The sequence below is a fragment of the Meles meles genome, chromosome 2, assembly GCF_922984935.1.
Source record: "Meles meles chromosome 2, mMelMel3.1 paternal haplotype, whole genome shotgun sequence".
Taxonomy (NCBI): domain Eukaryota; kingdom Metazoa; phylum Chordata; class Mammalia; order Carnivora; family Mustelidae; genus Meles; species Meles meles.
This window is the reverse complement of record NC_060067.1, coordinates 1,605,991-1,627,294: the sequence shown is the minus strand read 5'-3', so window position 1 is coordinate 1,627,294 and position 21,304 is coordinate 1,605,991. Positions and strand designations below refer to the sequence as shown.

Sequence of the window (21,304 nt, the reverse complement as noted above, 5' to 3'; positions counted from 1 at the left end):
GTAAAAGGAATACGTCCCAGATTATGAATTCCAGGATGCAAACTAACTGAAATTCAGATCTATCACTGACACTTGCAAATAGACTTCGATGGACGTCTCCTTCCTTAGGGAGGATCCCTTCGCTGGCTCTGAAGATACCGTCAACTGGGCAGTAGCAATAGTAAAATATAAAGTGAAGTAAAATGAATTAATAGAACAGTATTGAAGCTAATATATATATATATAACTCATTTTTAAAGTAAACCGTAATTCAAGAGGAAACGAGCAAACTGATACAACATGTATTATCCAACCCAGACCATGTCACAGCAGTGATAAAACCCCTGTAGCCTTAAAGAAAAAAACATTTCGAAGGCTGTCTGATGAGTCATGCAAAAGAAGTCCAACTGGCTCTAACCTTTTAGATGATATTTTTTCTAAGATATTGCTAACAAGCTTATGTGACTCATTCCACACCAAAGATAAACTCTAAAGAGCACCGTGACTCTAAGAATAGCTTCTAATATCTGGGAGGATTAACGGGGGTTCTGTTTGCTCGCCTCCTCCAGAAAGTTATTCTGTCCAGTGGCAGATACAGTATTTCTCTCAAATTTATTTTCTTTCTTTTTTTGAGGGGGGAGTGGAAGTACGGATCGGCCACAAGTCATAGTTGCCAACACAGTTGTAACCGTGGTAATTGCCAAAACGTCCAAGAGCATCTGTGGCGTCTCAGGTACCCCTCGGCACGCTGAGGACGGAAACCTGCGTTAGCAAACCGCGACAAGGGCTACGACGGGCCACGCCTGCTCAGGGCTGCACGCACAGTGGCGGGGAACGTGGACATAGCGGTGGTAAGAAAGCACTTCTGAGAGATTTCAGATAGGACAGGTGCAGCCCCCGTGGAGAACGTGGTAAGGACGCTGCAGGCAGGGAAGGGATGGAAATAAAGGCGCAGAGGAATGACGCAGCAAACCCGAGGAAGCAGACACAGTTAAGCACGGGCTACGTGTTAAGATACAGAGAGTGAGTGGTGGGAGGGTAGGCCAGTCTCTGGCTTGGTCAAGGACTCTGTACTCGGCTGCTCCGGGGCGATGGACTAGGCCCTCCTGAGTAAACATCGACAGGGCCTGGCTCCTCTGTCTCGTGCTCCTTCCTGTGTGTCAGTGTGCAATGTGCGCGCGCTTGAATATTCGTTCCCACGAAGCGGTCAGCTCTGAAGACAGGGGCCATACGCATCAAAAAAGTTTCAGACGCGGCATCATCCTCAAAGTTACGGGCAGCGCAAAAGCCGTACCCTCGGAGGAACGCAGTAGGTGCCAAGTCGAGATGAGTTAGGAAGCATCTCTCAAGTGCACTGCTAAGTCAAGGGAAAGGGACGGAGAATATGGTCCAGGTATACAGGGGCCGCAAAACGCCGTTAACAGAAGGATGGTCTATGAATAACAAAAAAGGGGGCGTCGGACCTAACAGAAAGGATGAACAGGAATCAGCATGAGGAGCATCTGTAAAGCAATGGACGTGGGGAGCCTCTGACCACGTGACTTCCACGCAGGGGGACTGGGACTTCTTCAAGGGTCAGAGGGAGAGGATGGTGTGGTGCCTGACCTGAGCTAGATAGAAAGGCCGACCCAGCTCCTCCGTGGGAGAATGGGCGGGACGTGAAAACACATCAACAAACTGAGCCCATAGTGCAAGAGCCCGAGCGTCCGACGGAACGTGAAGACGGGGAATGATGCCAAGGTAAGACGGCTTGTGAGTTCTTGAGCAGGGGACACTACGACGAAGGAGACAGTCGAGAGCGGCTAGGTCGGGCAGTAATTTCTCTGTCTGCACAGAATGGAGATACTGGGCACACAAGGCAATGAGGGTCCCCTTTCCAGGAGCTTGTTTTCATGTGACCGAGTCCATATCACAAACAGAGGAGACAGACTAAGGAGACCACGGCTCGGTTCCAGTCTTCGTTTCTACACGCTATTCTTTGTTTCTCCTCTCAATCTGACAGCCTAGATCTTTCTGTTTGTTTTAAACTTCTTGTAATCTTCATTTTCATATGTTATCTGGGACAAGCCACATCATCTCCCTGGCTCTCGGATTCTGCCCGTTAACAGGCAACAATCCAGATTATCATGGAGGGTGCCTTTCAGGTTTAGAATTCTATGAAATTTCAGGAGATTAAAAGAGCACGATCTTAAGTAACTTTCCCCACGGATGAGAAAACCCCTGCTGGTTTTACCTAGGGACGCACAGGGGACCCAGAGGGCTTGACCAGAACTCTCCAAGTGATTAGTTCAGTGCCGATTTACTTTCTTTTCATATTCATTAACATCTCTGATGTAGAGACATGTCGTATGACCGGTGGCATTATACCATCAAAACTGACAGCATGTTTTCCCTCTTAGCGGTTATAAAATAATGGTGGGTTACACAATTGAATTTTCCTCTAACTCTCAAATCCGGTTAAGGTCAGGATATATATGGAAACCGATCTTTCAAAGATCTAATGCAACATTATTTCGATGAATCAGGAACGCAGGTGGAATGAGGACAGACAGTCTCCAAAGTGACCGTCAGTTGTCATCTCGCAAAGTCCTCCCGGACTGTGAGACGTCTCCTCCACATCGTCTAGTCTGGGCCACTCTTCTGATTATCGCAAATAGGGCTCAGGGTTCTGTTGGTTGATAGTTTTATTGTATTATGACTATTATTATATACTATTATTATATTTGTCATCATGCTTATTATCAGTCTAGGCCGGTGGTGTCAAACTGTAGCCTACAACCTCTTGAGGATTATGTCGTCCAAACAGTGGTTGCCATAGCAGCTCAGTAAATAAAGCACCCACACGGGGAGTGCATCGTTTCCTGATGTATCTCCTTGTATTCATGCGGACACAGTTCACCCACGTGGCTCCTGGGACATAGTTCCAGTGGATTTCTACTGTGGGTTGTGGTTAGAGAAGATCTAAAAGGCGGTTCTAACCCAGCCTCAGAGGGGGTCCTGGCCACTAGCCGTGCAGAGACACTGAGCCGGGACAGCGGTTGGCCCCCGGGAGCAGCACGTCCGCACTCCGCCAAGCACCTGCTCGGCAAAATATCGCAGCACTTCGGGGGGGCGTGGGCCGGCCACTCATCAGTAAGTCCTCGATGAACCCACCCTCTTTGCAAGACGTCCCTGTGACCAGCCTTGTTCCGGAGCTTTTCTACTTGACGCCTCCCTAACCGCTTCGTATTTGATTGGTAAAATTATAGGCATTTATGAAAAAAAAAAAACACAAAAAAACAAAACAAAATGTCCAATTGACATTTAACATTTGGTTACAATTTTTGCAAGGAAATTACCTAAAGGAGGTTTTACCTTGGAATACTGACTTAATGTTTATTCAGGCTGTGCATTCCCGTGAGGAGGGCATTACCTGAGGAAGTGGGTACTGTTAACCACCTTCCCTCTAAAGTACTCGCCGCTATAGATAGCCGGGACCCCCTTCCAGGCATGGGGATCGACTCGGTGTTTCCTCTGGTGCCAGGACAGCCTGCGTTTGCTTCCCCCCTGCAGGCCTCCTTCCTCTACGTCACAGCAGGGGCTGCTCCCGGGCAGGAAGTGAAACCAGCAGCTGCGGTAAGGACAGTGGGCAGGACTGGTTTCTCCCCTACAGTCTGTCTCGCAGCTGACCCAGTATCTTCCCGAAGGATACCCTGAGCTTAACTTCCCAGAGGGACCGACGTTCTGACGCTGCCTCTCTCGAACCGTCCACCCAGGTGGGCTCCCCGAGGTCCCTCAGATCCCCTCCTGCAACCACTTCATTTACAAACGAGGAAACTGAGGCCGAGACAAGCCAGTGGCTGGTGTCAGAAAGCCTGTGCCTGGCAGATCTGAGATGGGCCAGTTGTCTCTCAGCGACTGGTTCTGTTACTTTGACTCACCGTGTTTGGACTCTTTCCGGAGGTTAACTTAGATCCCCGGGACAAGCCTAACACCTGGCGCGAGCTTTTTAAATCTATTGCCGAGTCTCCCAAGGGCAGTTTCTCCTCTTATAGAAATCCGTGCTAGACAGTCAAAATTAATAATTCTAACCAATTTGGTAAGTCATAGGATCTGATTTAAATTCCTTTGCTATTTTTTTCATGTACTTCAGAAGCAGAAAAATAAAAGCCGTGTTTTCTTTCTCCAGATACGTGGGAGGAAGATCGATGGTGAGCAGACCTCCCTGCCGCATGTACATCCTATAATAGCAATTTTCTTTGTCCACTGGGAGGCTGTGAAGCAATATCGTCTCGATTTCCAATGAATACAAAAATGATAACATGGTTTAAATATAAGGACTGAGTCAGCACTACTTCCAAAGGAGCCAAACTCTTTTATTTATAAGTTGGAGAATACAGGAGATCCAGAAAACGAGCGCCTTTTACTGATTCCTACAGCTGACTCTTGGACAACATCGGTTTGAACTGCGGGGGACCCAGTGATATGCAGACTTTTCTGACAAGCCCAGAGCTGTAGATGTATTTCCTCTTCCTTATGATTTTCTTAATAACATTTGCTTTTTTCCAGCTTCCTTTATTGGCAGAGTATAATATATAATACACATAACATGCAAATGTGTGTTCATAGACTGTTTATGTCATCAGTAAGGTTTCTGGTCAGGAGGAAGCAAATGGTAGTAAAAAAAAGGCCAGTAGTTTTGAGGAAGTCACGAGTTATACACAAATCGTTGACTGTGCTGGGGGTCAGCTGAGTTGGTCAGGAGCCAACTGTATTTGGAGCAAGAAAAAGAAGACGGAGTTGAAAATCAGCACGATGAGCATGAGGGGAAGATCGTTCTGACATCCGAGTAAGGCAACGACCTCATGTGTCTTTGATTAGTGTGTTTTCACAGAGTTTGCTGTTGGGAACATTTCCGTCTAAATGAATTCCGTTTTTTAGTTCCTATCTCTGTAAAATACGTTTTTGCTAGAAAAATGAACGTAAGTCGTATGGTTAAAATTGACAAAATATTAAGGAAGACTCTTACAACAATCTGATAAATGAATAGTGGTGTTCAAAATGTCCAAACCCCCCCCCCACCTCAAAACAGATAAATCCATGAAGGAAGTGGAAAACTGTGAACATGCCGGTGTGTACAATGATCCATAAACACGAACACTGAAGGGCATCCATTCGACGCATTATGTAGTGACGGAACTGCCAGTGGAGATTATGTAGAAAGGCATAAACGTCACTTCATGACATACGTCATGACATACGTCATGTCACTTCATGACGTATGAAGTGCAGAGGCTACAGGCTTGCACACGCAAAGTGATCGGATCTGTAGCTCCTTGACTCTGTGGACACACACACACACACACACACACAACAGTTACTTCAATGTGGTCCTGAAAGATTTTAATTTTTAAAAAAATTTTTTTTTTAATTTTACTTTTTACCAGAGAGAGAGAGAGATCACAAGTAGGCAGAGAGGCAGAGGCAGACGGAGAAGCAGGCTCCCCGCTGAGCAAGGAGCCCGATGTGGGACTCGATCCCAGGACCCTGGGATCATGAGCTGAGCCGAAGGCAGATGCTTAACAAATGAGCCACCCAGGTGCCCCTGAAAGATTTTAATATTAATAACAGGGATCTTTGGTAATATTTTTGAGATACTTGTTTCCTTTTTCTTTTTTTTTTTTTCAAATTTCATAAAATAAGCATGAACTTGAGCTTTGAGAGAAATAAATGCGTTTTGCTTTGGCGGGGAGACTCTGTCCCCCAACTCCCTAATATCATTTTCATGGTCAAATACTGAATTTATATTCAGTAAAGACTTCACAACTGCCTAGGATTTCCTCAATTTCTGTTTAAAGCACTTCATTTTTCCTGAATTCACCTGGAACTCTCTGTAAACAAGATCATGGCTTTTATTTATAAAATAAAATAAAAACCACTGTGAGCATCCAAATGATGTCAGAGTTCGTGGAGTTCATCACAGACTGACAAATCTGGCCCCTGAAGTCCAGGCGTCCTGTTCCTGTACGATTCAGAGCCGACTTCCTGGTACTGGATCCATAATTTTTGCACAAAGCTAGTGGACTTCCAAGCCTAGCAGGTTAGAGGCGAGTCTGAAGGAGGGTGCGGGTGTGGAGAAGCAGCCGACAGCCGGGCAACAAGGAAAGTGACAGGAAGCTCTAAAAAGAAAATTAAGGAGAGGGGCGCCTGCGTGGTTCAGTGGGTTAAGCCTCTGCCTTCAGCTCAGGTCATGATCCCAGGGTCCTGGGATTGAGCCCCGCATCGGGCTCTCTGCTGCTCAGCAGGGAGCCTGCTTCCTCCTCTCTCTGTGGGCCTCTCTGCCTACTTGTGATCTGTCTAATAAATAAATAAAATCTTAAAAAAAAAGAAAATTAAGGAGAAAACCTTTAAACATTCCGTTGATTGAGAGACTGAGCAAAGGGGGTAAACGAATTTACATCTCCGTAGGCTTCAGATCATCCTATATAGTTGTAGAGAAAAGTAACTCAATGAACACTGAGTAATAAAGGAAAGGCAAAATTATAACCAGAATACAGTCTTAAAGAGAAGAATAAACTCTGTCTGTTTAATACGATTCCCACAGAAAACCACTACGACAAAAATATTCTTGTATTTCAGGGAATCAATCGCCAACTATATTGAATGACTCATTCCCAGATGTTTCGGGATAACCGTTCTGTAGCCCTTTAACCTCTTGCTCACTTTCTCATCACGAGAGAACACTTGCTCCCTGGTCAGGGTTAGCCCGAGCGGGGACCATGACGTTAATAGGCCTCTCTGGGCTGATACCGTGTAGTCGAGAGGGAATAGTGTGGAAAGAAGAATGCGGCTAAATTTGCAATGGCGTGGTTGGAACTAGAGGGTATTGGGCTGAGCAAAATAAGTCAGTCAGAGAGAGACAATGACCGCATGATCTCCCTGAGATCTCGAGGAATTCGAGAGTCAGGGTTGGAGGGCCGTGGGTGGGAAAAGGAAGGAAAAAATGAAACAAGATGGGATCGGGAGGGAGACAAACCCGAGAGACCCTTAATCTCAGGAAACAAACTGAGGGCTGCTGGGGGTAGGGGGCAGGGAGAGGGTGGCTGGTGACGGACACTGGGGAGGGCACGTGCTGCGGTGAGCGCTGTGAACTGTGTCTCACAGACCTGCGCCCCTGGGGCAAATGATACATTAGATGTTAATAAAAATAATTTAAAAAGAAAGAATGTGGCTAAGTTGCGCCGTCCTTGCATTTTATGGGTGTTCAACCCAAGAGCCCTTGTAAGCCAACAAATGCCTTCCGCTAACACATCAGTGAGTTATTCTCGCGCCACTACGCTTGGCGCCCGTGTAACTTGCTGTGTGACTCCTTTGGGTACCAACAGCTGTTTGCAAAAAGCAGATCATGGTTGGTATAAAAGTGAGGGGGCCAGAGCTCAGCCTTAAAAGATAAAACTGGGGGACCCCAGACTCTAGACGGTAACAACACTGACAAGCTGCTGATTCCGAGCGCCCAAACTCCTTACTTCCCCAGAGTAAATATGCCTTAAAAGGAGTCACTCAGCTGGGGGCATTCTCCACACATCTGCTCGCCCCGGGGGTTCCCCTTCCCAACTTTGTTCCCCAATGCAAGTACCCACGTTTTTCTGCTGTGAAAGTTTCACTTTTGCTGATGGCAATCCCCTTTTTCCCCTTTCCTCAAAATTTCCATTTCCCTAATATTTTAGTCTAGAGGTGGTTCTTCACTCCCGCCTCCCACAGCCCTGGCCCCAGCCCAAGGCGGCGGGTGGAGCGCTGTGTGTCAGGGACCGTCTGGGTCAGAGTGCCGGGCTGATGCTGCGCTGCTGAGATGGGCTCCAGCTGGGCGGCCCGTGGATAAAGGACCCTTTCAGCTCCCCCGTCTCTCCTTCCTCGCAGGGTGGGGCTCACAGAAGTTTCTTTCTCCGTCTCTGCCTTTTATGCGCCCATCACAGCTCAACGTTGCCCTCGCTGTGCTTTCGGTTTTCCAGATAGTCTATTGTAACTCTTTTTTAATGCAAAAGGCGGTATCAGGAAAAGGTTTTCTCCCATCTGCTGAAACCCCAGATCACTTGCAACTACGGTTTAGATCCCCAAGAACTCTCCATTCATAAATAATGATGTGTGCATCGGTCTACACACCGTGCTGCTATAATCTTTATTCCCCTATCTCATACACATGGAAGCGTGCTATACATATTACCACATAACTTATTCCATTCGCTAAATAAGATATCATAAAGTGTATTTCAGTAAGTGCTTATAAGCCTATTTTATTCTTTTTCACTGTTTCATAGGACTCCACTTTACTAATACTCTATAACTCAGCAGTTCTCAATTTCTTTGGTCTCTTATCAAAGCTTCACACTCTTAAAATTACTTAAAAGTCCAAAGATTTCTCCTTAATTATATTGATGCTTATGTAATATTTACTATATATAAATGTCTACACATTAGAAATCAATACTGAAAAATTTAAAATATACATTAAGATGACAACCGTAAGCCTCCTGCATATTAACATAAATAGATTTTGGGAAAATTAATTTTATTTTCTAGACTTAGTATAAAATGGCATTGTTTTTATAATTTTGTACATCTCTTTAATGTTTGGCCTAATTAAAGACAAATGGATTCTCATATCTGCTTTTGTATTCAATCTGTTACTAGATTTTGTTTTGATTGAAAATATAAAGAAAATCTGGCCTCACGCAGATATGTAGTTGGAAAGGAGAGGAGTATTTTGATAGTCTTTTCAGATAATTGTGAATATTCTTTTCTGCACCAAAAAATCAAAGATGCTGTAATTTCTTAAATGTTAGTTATGTATAGACTCTGAAATCGCATAAACTTCTCCTGCTCTGTTATGCTAAAAGCTGTTGGTCTGTCTTACACTTTGAAGGGATCATTTATCTCTGATTGTGTTGTAGGATCATGCATTAATCACTCGGAAAATAGGATTTACTGAGGTATGCACATCTCCCAAAGGTTGGCTTATTCTATTACGTCATATCACAAAATAATATTTATAAATATCACCACCAATCTCCCCCCAACATCTTTAAGGACTAAGAACTTGTCAAGTTCCTGCAGGCTCTCCAAAATTCTGATTTTCTCTTGGAAGCTCAAATTTTACCATTGGTAAGAAGGGCGGTCTACTGTTTCCTTGAAGTGATAAGTCCACTGATTTTTGAGGAGGTATCCGCCCAGTAACGAGAGTTTGAATTCTGAATAACTACAGCTCGCCTGTCAGTTTTTCAAGCAAAATATTCCATTATAGTCCAACTTGCAACTCAAACAATGGGATAAGCGCTTTTCCTTGAATAACCCTCGTAGTTCATACAATGCTTTTTGCACGCTTCTCATTCTGTCACACAGAATATTAAAAGACAAGGACGCAAGGGACAAAATTTAATGAAACTGGTGATTTGTACTGCCTCATCAAGGACATTCTTAAGTAAAACGAGATTTTTTTTTTTAAACAGGCATGTGTCATGGTGAAGAATGCAATGGCCGCCGCTCCAACCACCGGCCCGTCTCGGGGTCACTGTCTCGATTCACGCTTAGTCATCATCAGCGTCACCCACATCGCTTTTGTACTATCGATGCAAACGTCAGAACGATGCAAAAGACGCAAAATGTCTTGGCATGATGAAGAAAATTGCTTTGACCTCACAGTCAGTCCCCAGCGTCTGTGGATCAGACTCTGGGAACTGCTATGGCTTCTTATGGCGTCTCCTTGCCCCACATGTAGATGGTTTCTGGTCCTGTGCTAACACACACTTTCTTTGTACGGTATCCTCAAACCATTATTTCTTGATTTCCCATTTGTAAGACGATTTAAGCTTCAAGGGCATTATAGAGCTAAAAATCCCTTATTTTCTGGCTCTTATTTTGACAAAAGTATGAGATCCTGTGAAAGAGAAGACGGACCTGCCCTACTGCTGAAAGCAGACACTGAACCACATGAAGGTGCAAGTTGTTCTGAGATTCATGGGCTGAGAAGGTTCCAGTCTATAAATTCTCTATAGAAGTAAAAAAAAAAGAAAAACAAAGGAATTTGAATAGAATTGTGCTGTTCCTTCTTATTTGGGTTCTTTGGAAGTTTTCAGATACAACAGAAAATGAGAACTGATTTAGAATGTTCTTATCTGGGAATGGTTGGGCTGACGTGGAATCTGGAATCTGGATCCCGTCAACACTCAGAATCAGTTTCTGAGGAACCTACGGTGTCTCTTCAGTACACGGTGTGAGCCCCAGTCGCCGCCGAGGCAGGAGAGCGCGCTAAGGGCGGACTCCCACAGCGGCTGAAAAGCTTTAGTCGAGTGGACAGCTGCAGAGACCACATCCTGCTCTCTCCGTGGAAGGACACAGACTAGGCTGGGGTAAGGCGGTGCCATTACATGGTCTTTCATGTGACTACAGTCCTGGGGTTGTCCTGGCTGTGTCCGCACGATTATTAACAGCGTCTCCTTTCACTCTCGATAGTGTCCGTGAGTGAGTCAGTGGACTCAGCTTCCCTCCAACTCTGTCCTGTCGTTACATCTGTGCTCTAAGCCACCAGGGACGTCAGGTAGAAAACTAACATCTATTGGGCACCTAGTGTATGTTCTGGGGCTTCTCATGCCCATCTCATTTCATGTGTGCAACAATCCCATGAGAGTATTACACCCCCATTTAAGGATGAGGAAATGGACACTCAGAAAGGTCCTAATCTAAGACCACCAACAAGTAAGTGCTTCAAACAGGACTTGAGGCTTTCTGTCTGATGTCAAAAATCCACGTTCTTTCCGCAGTGTTCCAAGTGAGTCTCATGAAACCAGCACTAAACTCATCTGGGTGATCATCTAGAATGTGGATGACCGAGCCTTACCCCACAGCTCTCAAGCTGGAATCTCCCACAGTAGGGCCTGGATATCTGCTCTTAAAGTAAGCTCTCCAGGCACTGGGACCCAGAAGGACCCCTGTTTTACACGTTAACACCTTCAGAGCTGGGCCATCAACCCTTTCTTCAAAAGATACTTTTCTAGGGGCACCTGGGTGGCTCCGCTGGGGAAGCGTCTACCTTCGGCTCAGGCCACGATGCAGGGGTCCGGGGACTGAACTCCTGGTTCCGCTCCCTGCCAGGGGGAGCCTGATTCTCCTGCTCCGTCTGCCCCTCCCCGGGCCTGCTCTCTCGCTCATAAATAAATAGAGTATACTTTGAAAAGAGATACTTTTCTAATATTGAAGTAAAGTCATGAATTAGTGGGATCCAAAAGTCATAGCACAGATCCTCCCAGGAAGGTCCAGTCTCCATAGTTAATAACCAGGTGTGTACGTCAGCTCCTTTAGACCCTTGGTCCCTCCGGGCGATCAAACTGCCAGTCATTCTGTCTGTGAACCGCTTCCCCTCCCAGGAGGTTCACCTCGGCCTCTCTCAGGGTGAGGTGGGAGCTTTTCTGTGAAAAAACCATCTGCACACGCACGCTGCAATCTGGGCCACGCCATCTGTGGCTATATAGACTCTGAAATTAAACAAAATGCCCAGGGTAAATTGTGTTTCGGATTAATGATAAACTATGAGTAGAATCAGGCTCATCTAGCGTTCATCGCAACAGAACCGTTAAGTGGCTGTTACTACATTTATCCGAGACGCATTGCTCAATGCCTGCTGAATACATCCCACTCACATAGTTAACAAGAGAACGGGGCTTCTGGGGGCTCAGTCAGTCAGGCATCCGACTCTTGATTTCAGCTCTGGCTGTGATCTCGGGGTTATGGGATGGCGCCCTGTGTCAGGCTCCGCACTGGGCAGGGAACCTGCTTAAGCTTCTCTCTGTCTCCCTCTGCCTCTCCCCACACCTTTCATAAAAAAAAGCAGAGAATGATAAAGATTAACTAATTTCACATCATGTGACTTTCGGAGGGGGGGCTTGAGCATTGGGCCCCTACACGAAATCACATCTGTAACACACTCCTGGTTTGCAGTTTAGTGGATCTGAAAGGCACATCTTCTTAGGTCTGCCCCACTCTCGAATCTGCAAACAGAACGTTAGTGGTTACCTTCCGCCGTTTCTCACCTGTAAGAACACCTGAAATGCCCTCGATCGCGTGGGAGGCCTTCGTGTCACGCAGTACACTTGGGGTCCCGTCGCAGGGCTTAGCCGAGGCCGTGCTGTGAGAGAAGCTCTCCCGGGAGAAAAAACTCATCCGGCGCCAAGTCGGGCTCCACATGAAAGCCGGGAAGAGTTGCTCCAGCAAAACAAAGGTTTAGGGAGGGTAAGCAACCTCGGTCCGAGCTGAGTCAGACTCAACGGTCAAAGAGAAGACACATATGAGGGGGTTAGGGGTTATCTTCTCTGGGTTTTGAGTGTTTAGCTCGAGCTGAGTGTCCAGTTAATGGCGGAAGCCGAGGAGGAGACCAGGAACGGAGAAAGAAGCGAGGTCCAGCTGAACGGAACACGGTGATGCAGAAACTGTGGAAGAAAGTCATCCGGGAATAGAGTTAGGGAAGGTAGCTGGGCACCCGCACCTGGGAGCTGGGCCAGGCAAGCAGAGTCGCCAGGCTCTCAAGGTTTAAGGAAGGCTGTGGCTTGGGGTTCCCAAGAGGTTCAACGTACCAGAGGTATGGAGGGAACACTGCTTCCAGACCCCTCTCCCAACTGAGCGGGGCTGGGGAGCGGCTTCTTGGCTGTCATGGGCCTGGGGCCTTGTTGGTCTGAGTTTAGAGGTAGCACTATCATGACTCACCAGGAATTCATCTGTGTATTTTAACACAGTCTCATGGTGGGGCTTCTTTCCTAGCCCATTATCAATGTCTGACTTAGGTTCATCGTCAAGGACGTTAAATGGGAGTCGTTTGCTGAGTGTTCTATTGACGCCGCAGGAGGTGTTATACCCAACGCAGGCATCTGGGACCATCTGTAGGGCTGGACCTCAACTTCTCGCATGCCGGCGCCAATCGATATTTTCATGTTTTAAAGCTTCTCTGATTCACTTCACTATCAGAGTAAGAATGTATATTTGCTTTATTGGAGTGCAGATGGATTCCTGTCTATCTGGGAGGCAAGAGCAGTCGGGGCCTCCTGAAGTATAGCATGATTTCCTCCCCAGAATTCATCACTTATGAGCATCTACACTAATGGCTTGTGAACAGTTTTTATTCCTGACACATTTATATCTTATCTTGGCCACGCCATATGCAGGACATCTGAAAACTATCAAAAGAAGAAAAAGCTTTGGCCAGATTAGATTTCTAATAGTCTGAAGTAGAATTTGAGAAAAATATAAAGGTACAGAGCGATAGCCCGGCCATGGAAAGTGATTAAGGATCATTAGACCGGAAACTATACTGACTTCGCGGGACTGTAGAATTCTCTCAATTATGATGCAAAACAGCATCCGTGTTTCTCGCTCTGCCCTTCACGCGAGCAGCTCATGAGTCTCTAATACAGGAATGGCGCTCGCAGATTCCCCGCAATGAATTCTCTAGTCGTCCCTGTTGGCCTTCGGAACTGCGCGGCTCTGAAACGGACGTGGTTTGACCGTGCGGCGCTCCATGACGTGCACAGGAAAGGACGCGGAAGGCATGGGGCGCCTGGCAAGGACACCAGCCCTGAACACTCTTCACGACACGCTGAAAAAGGCAAGTCTCAGAAGCTTATGCATGGTCCCTCTCTGTCCTGCCTTAGATGAAAACTTACGCACACACACACACACACGTAACGTGTTTGTGAATATGGCACCGAAGGTTAAAAGGATCCTTCCAGTCTACTCTTACTCTCCGCTCATTTTGGACAAAATAGTTGAACACAGCAATGTGAGCTCTGCTGTTGTGCGAGTAAAGCCATAGGCCTGTCTTCTCCAAGAGCCAGGATCCAGGAGTGACAGGAGGAGGACTTAAAGGCGCTTCCCAGGGTGGAGCTCCTCTGAAGCCACCGGGCGTGGATATTTCCCCAGCCCCTCCCCGGGGGCCACCAGGACTGGGAAAACAGGGATTAGTGATTCCCCTTGAACCCCAGCAACTCCTGAAGGCATCTGCTATTTCCGTTCCCACTGCTATAGACAGACACAACTTGGAAAACAAATTCTTCCTACATTTCATGAGATTGCATTAACTACGCGGGAAGGAGGGCATCATATAATCCGGTGAAGCTGGTTCACTGTTGCTCCTGCGCCCTGTGAAAATGAGTAAAGGAAACCTCATTGGAAATGGGGTCGGGGGTGCCTGGCCGGGTCAGTCACTTGAGTGTCCCACTTCTGATTTTGGCTCAGGTCATGATGTCGGGGTCGTGAGATCGAGCCCCACATCTTGGAGCTCCATGCTGAGCGCGGAGCCTGCTGAAGATTCTCTCGCCCTCTGACCCCTGACCCCTGCTCTCACACACTCTCTTACAAGAAATGTAAAAAATAAATAAATAAAAGTGAAAAATAAAAAACTAAATGGGAGCCAGGAAACCATGGAGCGAGCTCTCAAGCTGCCATTCCCGACAGCTTCACGGTCCAGCAGGAAGAAGGAAGGTGTCCTCACGGCCGGAAACAGCAAGCTGGCCTGACTATGGCCACGGAGAAGCCACACCATTCCAACTCTCCTTTCCTGCAATGAACTTTTGTGTGGAACAAGCCCTGTCAGCCTCCTCCTTTCCTGTCCATGGAGGGAGGCTCTCCTGCTCTGTCCTCTACCCTTGCCTGCGGTCGGCCGTAGCTTGCGCGTCCCAAATTGTAATTGCTCTGCTGTTCTTCTGAGCAAACTCATTGCAGCTCTCTGCCCCCAAGCCGGTCACCAGGTCTGACGAGGCTGAGAGGATCATCATCCTGTAGACGTGGGGTCAGATCTACACACAGGAGGGCCCCACAGGGGCGCAGGCCCTGGAGATGCTCCTCTGCCTGTCCCTGCTCCACGCACTTTGACCTGCAGGTGGCTGGGCACCAAGCATTCCAGGGACAGTAGCCCGCCACACGGCAGTGTCCCCTTCGAGCTGAGGGAGCTGCACGCCCATATCCTTCAGGCGGGCCCGATCAACTTTAAGCTCCCGCCACACTGTCTGCTAGTCGCGGTCATCTTGCCTGTCCCTGAGATCTCCAGAGCTGCTGTCCCCCCTGCTGCCTGGGACAGGTTCCTGCCCATCACGCCCTGTGTTTGACTGAGAGGCAGCTTTGAGGACAGGCTGTGACCCCTCTGCTGCTCTAGGGGGTCTCCCAATCCCCCACCTCCTCCGCAATGAACCAGCAAATGAATCAACGTCCCCAAAATAAACAGAATGAAACGAACTCGTTGGCCGCTTGATGAACCCCGCAGCTGAGCCGTCGAGCTGGACCGCTCCGTTGCTCTCCGGTGGTCGAGTCTTTCTTGAGCGCGTGTGGGTTTCACCGAGAGCAGCTCCGCCTCACGCTGACGCGCCCCACCCGGAAACAGTCACAGGATGTCATCAGTGTTCTAAGCCGGTTGCGGCACATGCTGATGTAAAGCAACCCACAGTCGACTGTGCTGCCCGTCTCCAGAGATGAGTATCCCAAAACAAGGGATCCGAATCTTCCCAAGAACATGACTTGTGTCCTTGAATCCTCAAAATACAGATTCATTGGCCAAACCTAAGCGACAAGCGGCAATGCAGATGTGGCCAGGCTGCTTACGGGCCTCGCAGCTCGCCATCAGAATAAGTCTGCCTGCTCCTCTGTTCCGTAGGACCACACGGCAGTCCCCAGAGGAGCAGCACGGGCTCGGGCAGGATTCCCCTCCCTTGGCCCTGCCCTTCCCAAACACAGACGGACTTTGGTGGTTTTAGCAAATTGAAAGCAACTTAGGAGATTGCTTTTTTAAAAAACTTGATTTAATTTGTAAAAAACACAAAGAGAGCAGCTAGTTGCAAAGTAGTCGAGAAGCAAATAAAACTGGCACTGAATTTGCCCGTTGCCTCATGTCCAGGCAGAAGTCGAAGAACGGGTTGGACACCACTGAGGCCTCCTGCAAAATTAACATCCGTTTATCTCTTTTTTTGATCGTAATGCTCAACGCAGGCCGGCACTGCGCACGCGTTAGCTGGGAGTACTCCGGATCAAAGGGCCGCTAATTATCAGAGATTTCTTCAGAACCGAAGTTTCTCCGGCTCAACTTGTTAGATGAAAAGATGCCTTCGAATATGTACTGAATAAACCTGCTAGATATTCAAAACAGCCGCATGGGGGGAGATGCTTAGAACACACACACTTTCTTGTTTCCTACTGCACTCGAGCAGAATGCCATGAAATCCCTTTCTGCACTTGCATACAGGGAACGACTTGAACGGAAAGTCGTACGTTACAGGTGGTTCCTCAGGTGTGTACACTTGAACAACTCCCACGGAGGGACATCAAAGCATCCAACGCCATGGGACAGCGTTAGCTCAAGACAGGTTACCACGGAAGTTCCTTTTAGCACTAAGAACGTATCACACTATGCGGGTCGCAGCGTCGAATAAAACTGCATCCTGAGGAACGGTGCCTTTCCCTGGGGGGATCCTAGACCCCGGCACAGTGCCTGCCGGGCACACGGCAGACCGGCAGTGCTCACGGAGAGAACCTTCAGGAACGCGGGGGAGGTCTCAGGGCACCGCCCCCAGCGTGCAAGTGAGCTCATCACCCGAGGAATGCGTGGGGTGGCCCTGACTGCTGGTGTTTTGCTGTTATTTTAATATCCTAATTATCTCGAAGTTTACCCTAAAATAACAGGGGCAGTGATGCCATCAGTTGGCGCAGAGAACGGTGTAAAAAAAGAAACAGTGTTTTACGTGACTGTTGAGCTTTCAACGCACACATTCGTGTCGTGAATCTTAGGAGAACCCTCTACCATCACCCAGTACAGCCTCAAACCTCTGCTTAAACTCTTCTGGGTGACGGAGAACGCGGTGCCTCCCCGGGCAGTTCGTGGCGATCTGGGCGTAGCTCTCATCGTCACGGAGATCCTCCTCATTTTGAACTGAATTTGCCTCCTGTAATTCAACCCTTTGTCCTTTAGCAAAGACTTTAGCACCACGGGGATCCTTCGAGCTTTTTAAAAATTTTTGTTTTTCAAATTTCTTAATATATTTTAAAATTTTCAACAATTGTCATTTTTAGTACAGTTGACACAGTATTATGGCAGCGTGAGGTGTACAACACAGTGATTTGACAATTACATCCATCACTAAACGCTTGCCGTGATGAGTGCGGTCCTATCTGTCCCCATACAACGTTACACGGTGTTTTCATCCCTGTCACGGCCTTAGTTTACAACTGGAAGTTGTACCTCATGACCCCGCACCCCATACACCTAACCCCGTCTCCTCCCGTTCGGCAATTACGGTTTGTTTCGAGTCTGCGTCTATTGGGTTGTTATTTGTTCTGTTTCTTAGATTCCACACATAAGTGAAATCACGTGGTATTTGTCTTTCTCTGACTTTTTTCACTTCGCACAATACCCTCCAGGCCTGTCCACGACGGCAACGTTTCATTCTCCTAACGGCTGAGTGATACTCCTCTGTGTGCACCCAAGGCCACGTCCACGAATTCATGGCCCTGCCCTCTCGCAGGAGTTTTCGGTTTCAGGTCTTACGTTCAGGTTTTAATCCATTTTAAGTTTACTTCTGTGTATGGTATAACCGTCCAGGTCTTCTAACACCATTTACTGAAGAGACGGTCTTGCCTCCATTGCCGTAGATTAACTGAACACACAAGCATGAGTTCATTTCTGGGCTCTCCGTCCGTTCGCTGATCTGCGCGTCGCTTTTTGCTGCCAGCACCGTAGTTTTGATGATGACGGTTTGTAGGACAGTTTGAAATCTGGGACTGTGATAACACCAGCTCTGTGCTTTCTCGGGGTTGCTGTGGCTATTCAGGGTCTTCGTGGTTACACACAAATTTTAGGATAGTTTGCTCTAGTTCTGTGAAAAATACTATTGGTATTTTGATAGGTTTTGGATTAAATCTCTGGATCACTTTGAGGAGCATGGACATTTTCACATGATTTCTTCCAGTCCGTGAGCACGCTGTATCTTTCCATTTATTTGTGTCGCCTTCAGCGCATTCCATCGATGCCTTATACTTTTCCAATTATAGGTCTTTGGCTTCCTTATTAAATTTATTCTTAGGTATTTTATTCTTTTTGATACAATTATAAGTGAGATTGTTTTCTTAATTTTTCTTTCTGCTATTTTGTTATTATTGTATAGAAATGCAGCAAATTTCTATATGTTGATTTTATATCCTGCAACTTAATTGATTTATATCCTCCAGCTAAATTAACTAGTTCTAATATCTATCTATCTATGTATATATATGTATACATACATCCTTTTTATCCATTTATCAGTCAATAGACATTTGGGCTCTGTCCATAATTTGGCTACTGTCGATAGTGTTGTTACAAACATCGGGGTGCAGGTGTCCCTTGGATCATCGTTTTTGTATGCTTTAGATAAATACCTAGTAGTGTAATTGCTGGGTCATAGGGTAGTTCTAGTTTCTCTTTCTTGGAAACTCCATACTGTTTTCCAGAGTGGCTGCACCAGTTTGCATTCCCACTGACAGTGCAAAAGGATTTCCCTTTTTCTGTATCCTTGCCCATAGAGATGATCCTATGAGCTTAAGCCTTCAGTTTACTGAAGTGCTATATCACGCTGATTGGCTTATGTACATGGAATCATTCTTGCAAACCTGGAATAAATCCCAGTTGATCATAGGGAATGATCCTTTTCATGTATTTTTTAATTTGTTTGCTAATACTTTGTTGAGGATTCTTGCATCTATGTTCATCAAAGACACTGGTCTTTAGTTTCTTTTTTTAAAATAGTGTCTTTGTCTGGCTTTGGTAATGCTGGCTTCACAAAATAAATTTGGAAGCATTCCTCCTATTTTTCCTCTTTTTTTTTTTTTAAAAAGTAAACTATGCCACAAATGGGGCTTGAACTCATGACCCTAAGTATACCAACTGAGCAAGCTGGCACCCTCCTTCCATTTTTCTCCTATTTTTTGGGAATAGTTTGTAAAGGATAGAAATTAAGGCTTCTTTAAATGCCTGGTGAAATTATCCGTGAAGACATCTGATCCTGGTCTTTTGTTTTATGGGAGTTTTTTGATTACCGATTCAATTTTGTTACTAGTAATTTGTTCAGACTTTTTATTTCTTTCTGATTCAATCTTGGAAGATTATATATTTCTAGAAAGTCGCCCATTTCTAGATTGTCTAATTTGCTGACATAAAACATTTCATAGTGCTCTCTTATAATCCTTTGTATTTCTGTTGTATCAGTTATAAATTTTCATCTTTCATTTCTGATTCTATGTATTTGAATCTCCTCACTTTCTTTTTTGATAAGTCTGGTTAAAGGTTTACCAATTTTGTTTATCCTTTCAATGAACTAACTCTTAAGTTTCCTTGACCTTTTCTACATTTTGGTCTCTATTTCTTTTATTTTCACTATGATCTGTATTATTTCCTTCTACTAACTTTGGTGTTTTTTTTTTTTTTCTGTTGTTGTTCCTCTGATATAAGGTTAGATTGTTTATTTAAAATTTTTCTTGTTTCTTGAGGAAAGCATCAAGCATTCAAAAACCATTATTACATAAACCTTTTCCTCCCTACCCCAAAGTGAATATCCTTGTCCAAGATAAATATTTCTGATTCCCTAAGATATGGTTTGTGTACTCTCTTTCCTACTTTGGGTATGTTCCAGTCTGCTTGTGTTTTCCTAAAATGAAATACTAAAGCCTAAAAGCATTATTTGGACTTTCCCTGCCTGCCTCTAATCACCATCTTGGACATGCTTCACTCATATTTCGCTTGGAATTAATGCCTCAGACATGTTTTTACGTCGACTACGAGTAAGCAGAATTGCCCTTTTACTTTCATGATTAATTTTGTTTGTTTCGAATTTATATTTATTCATATTTAAAAATTTTTCATTGTACTTGTTTTGGAATGATTTTTCAAGCTACCATTACAGAGACTTGAATCTTGTGTCTGTCATTCTTGTGACATATATCACGTTAGTTCATCCTCTCCTAAGCCAACAGTGAACTAAATTCTGAACAGCCCAGAGACTTCTGCCCGAATCCCATCTCCAGCTTCTCCGAGGCCCTGTGCAGGAGGAGTTCACATACCGTAAACGTGTTGGAGCTAAGACTGTCTCTGAGCACGTCAACGTCCAGAACCGACTAACTCCCTCGGGGCTTTCGTTTCCTGCAGGTTCAGCAGGAGCCAGGTTCAAACTGTGTGGGAACTTTTCCTGCCAGGCCTGGTGTTTCATGTTAGTGGGATGCCCTGTTTTGAATAAAACCTTAAGAGTCTTTTAACATTTCTTTTCTCCCTTGGAGTTGCTCTGATTTTATCTCCTTCCCAGCTGCTACTTCACTCCCCTCCCAAGGACTTCACTCTTTCTTAGGAGATCACGTTAATTCATCAAGAGCAAAGACATGGGAGCGAAGGGAGCCCAACCACCAGAGCGGAGAGAGCGGCGAGCGCAGAGTGAGATGGTCCTTCGTGTCTGGAAATTCCCTGACTTCTCCTCTGCGTCGCTACTGTTGGTATTGTTTTAACAACAAGTGCAGCCGACAATTTGACGTGTGTAAGTAGAAGCAAAACGCAGCTCATGGCAAAATGGTGGTTTAATGAAACCTGGATATTAGAGTTCTGTTTCAAGTCAGCTGGGGGTGGTTTTAACACACCTGCCCAAGTCCTAAAAATGTAGAGCCTGGGTTACAGTTACCCACACTCAGAGAGCCGCTACCTACAGGTTCTGACCTGTCGTCCGGGGCATCTATCTGATTTGGTTTCGACAAAGCAGGAATGTGTATGGCTGAGCTTATTCAGGAACAAGTCAGGGCCTTGGAACTTGGCCCCTCCCTTGTCCTGTGACTTTAGGTAAGTCACTTAACTCCATGGGCTCGCTTCCACCTTTGTAGATGGAAGTGATGTCGAATCATATCATCCTGAGGTTTCTTTTCATTTTAATACCATTGCCCTTTAAAAGAATTTTTTTAGTATTTTGAAGTTGATTATGTTTGTAATTATAAAATAATGTGTTCATTGAAGAAAAATTAGACAAAATGAAGAAAAAGAAATTTTTATGATATCATTGAACAGAAACAATAGCTATTAATACTTTGGTTTATTGCCCTAATTCTATTTTCTATGCATGCACGTCTCTACATAGCATTTAAATACTAGATACATTTATGATGCTTCTTACCTAGGATTGCTCAAGCCTGAGGATACAAAGTGATTTTTCTGGTCACCAGAATCAAGGGTGGCCCGTTCTTAGACCGGCTGCAGACCTACATCTCGAAAAGATGAGCTGAGCCAATCAGTTTTGGAGTTTGGAACCGGGAGGCT

The 21,304-nt window shown here is 45.8% G+C and overlaps 1 long non-coding RNA gene across 1 annotated transcript; it reads left to right on the top strand.

Moving 5' to 3' along the window:
* Positions 1-1,166: 1,166 nt before the first annotated feature.
* LOC123937174 lies at positions 1,167-5,013 on the top strand. Its single transcript, XR_006817430.1, has 3 exons — positions 1,167-1,719; positions 3,363-3,594; positions 4,148-5,013. It is a non-coding gene; the product is annotated as an uncharacterized LOC123937174 (long non-coding RNA).
* The last annotated feature ends 16,291 nt before the right edge of the window (positions 5,014-21,304 follow it).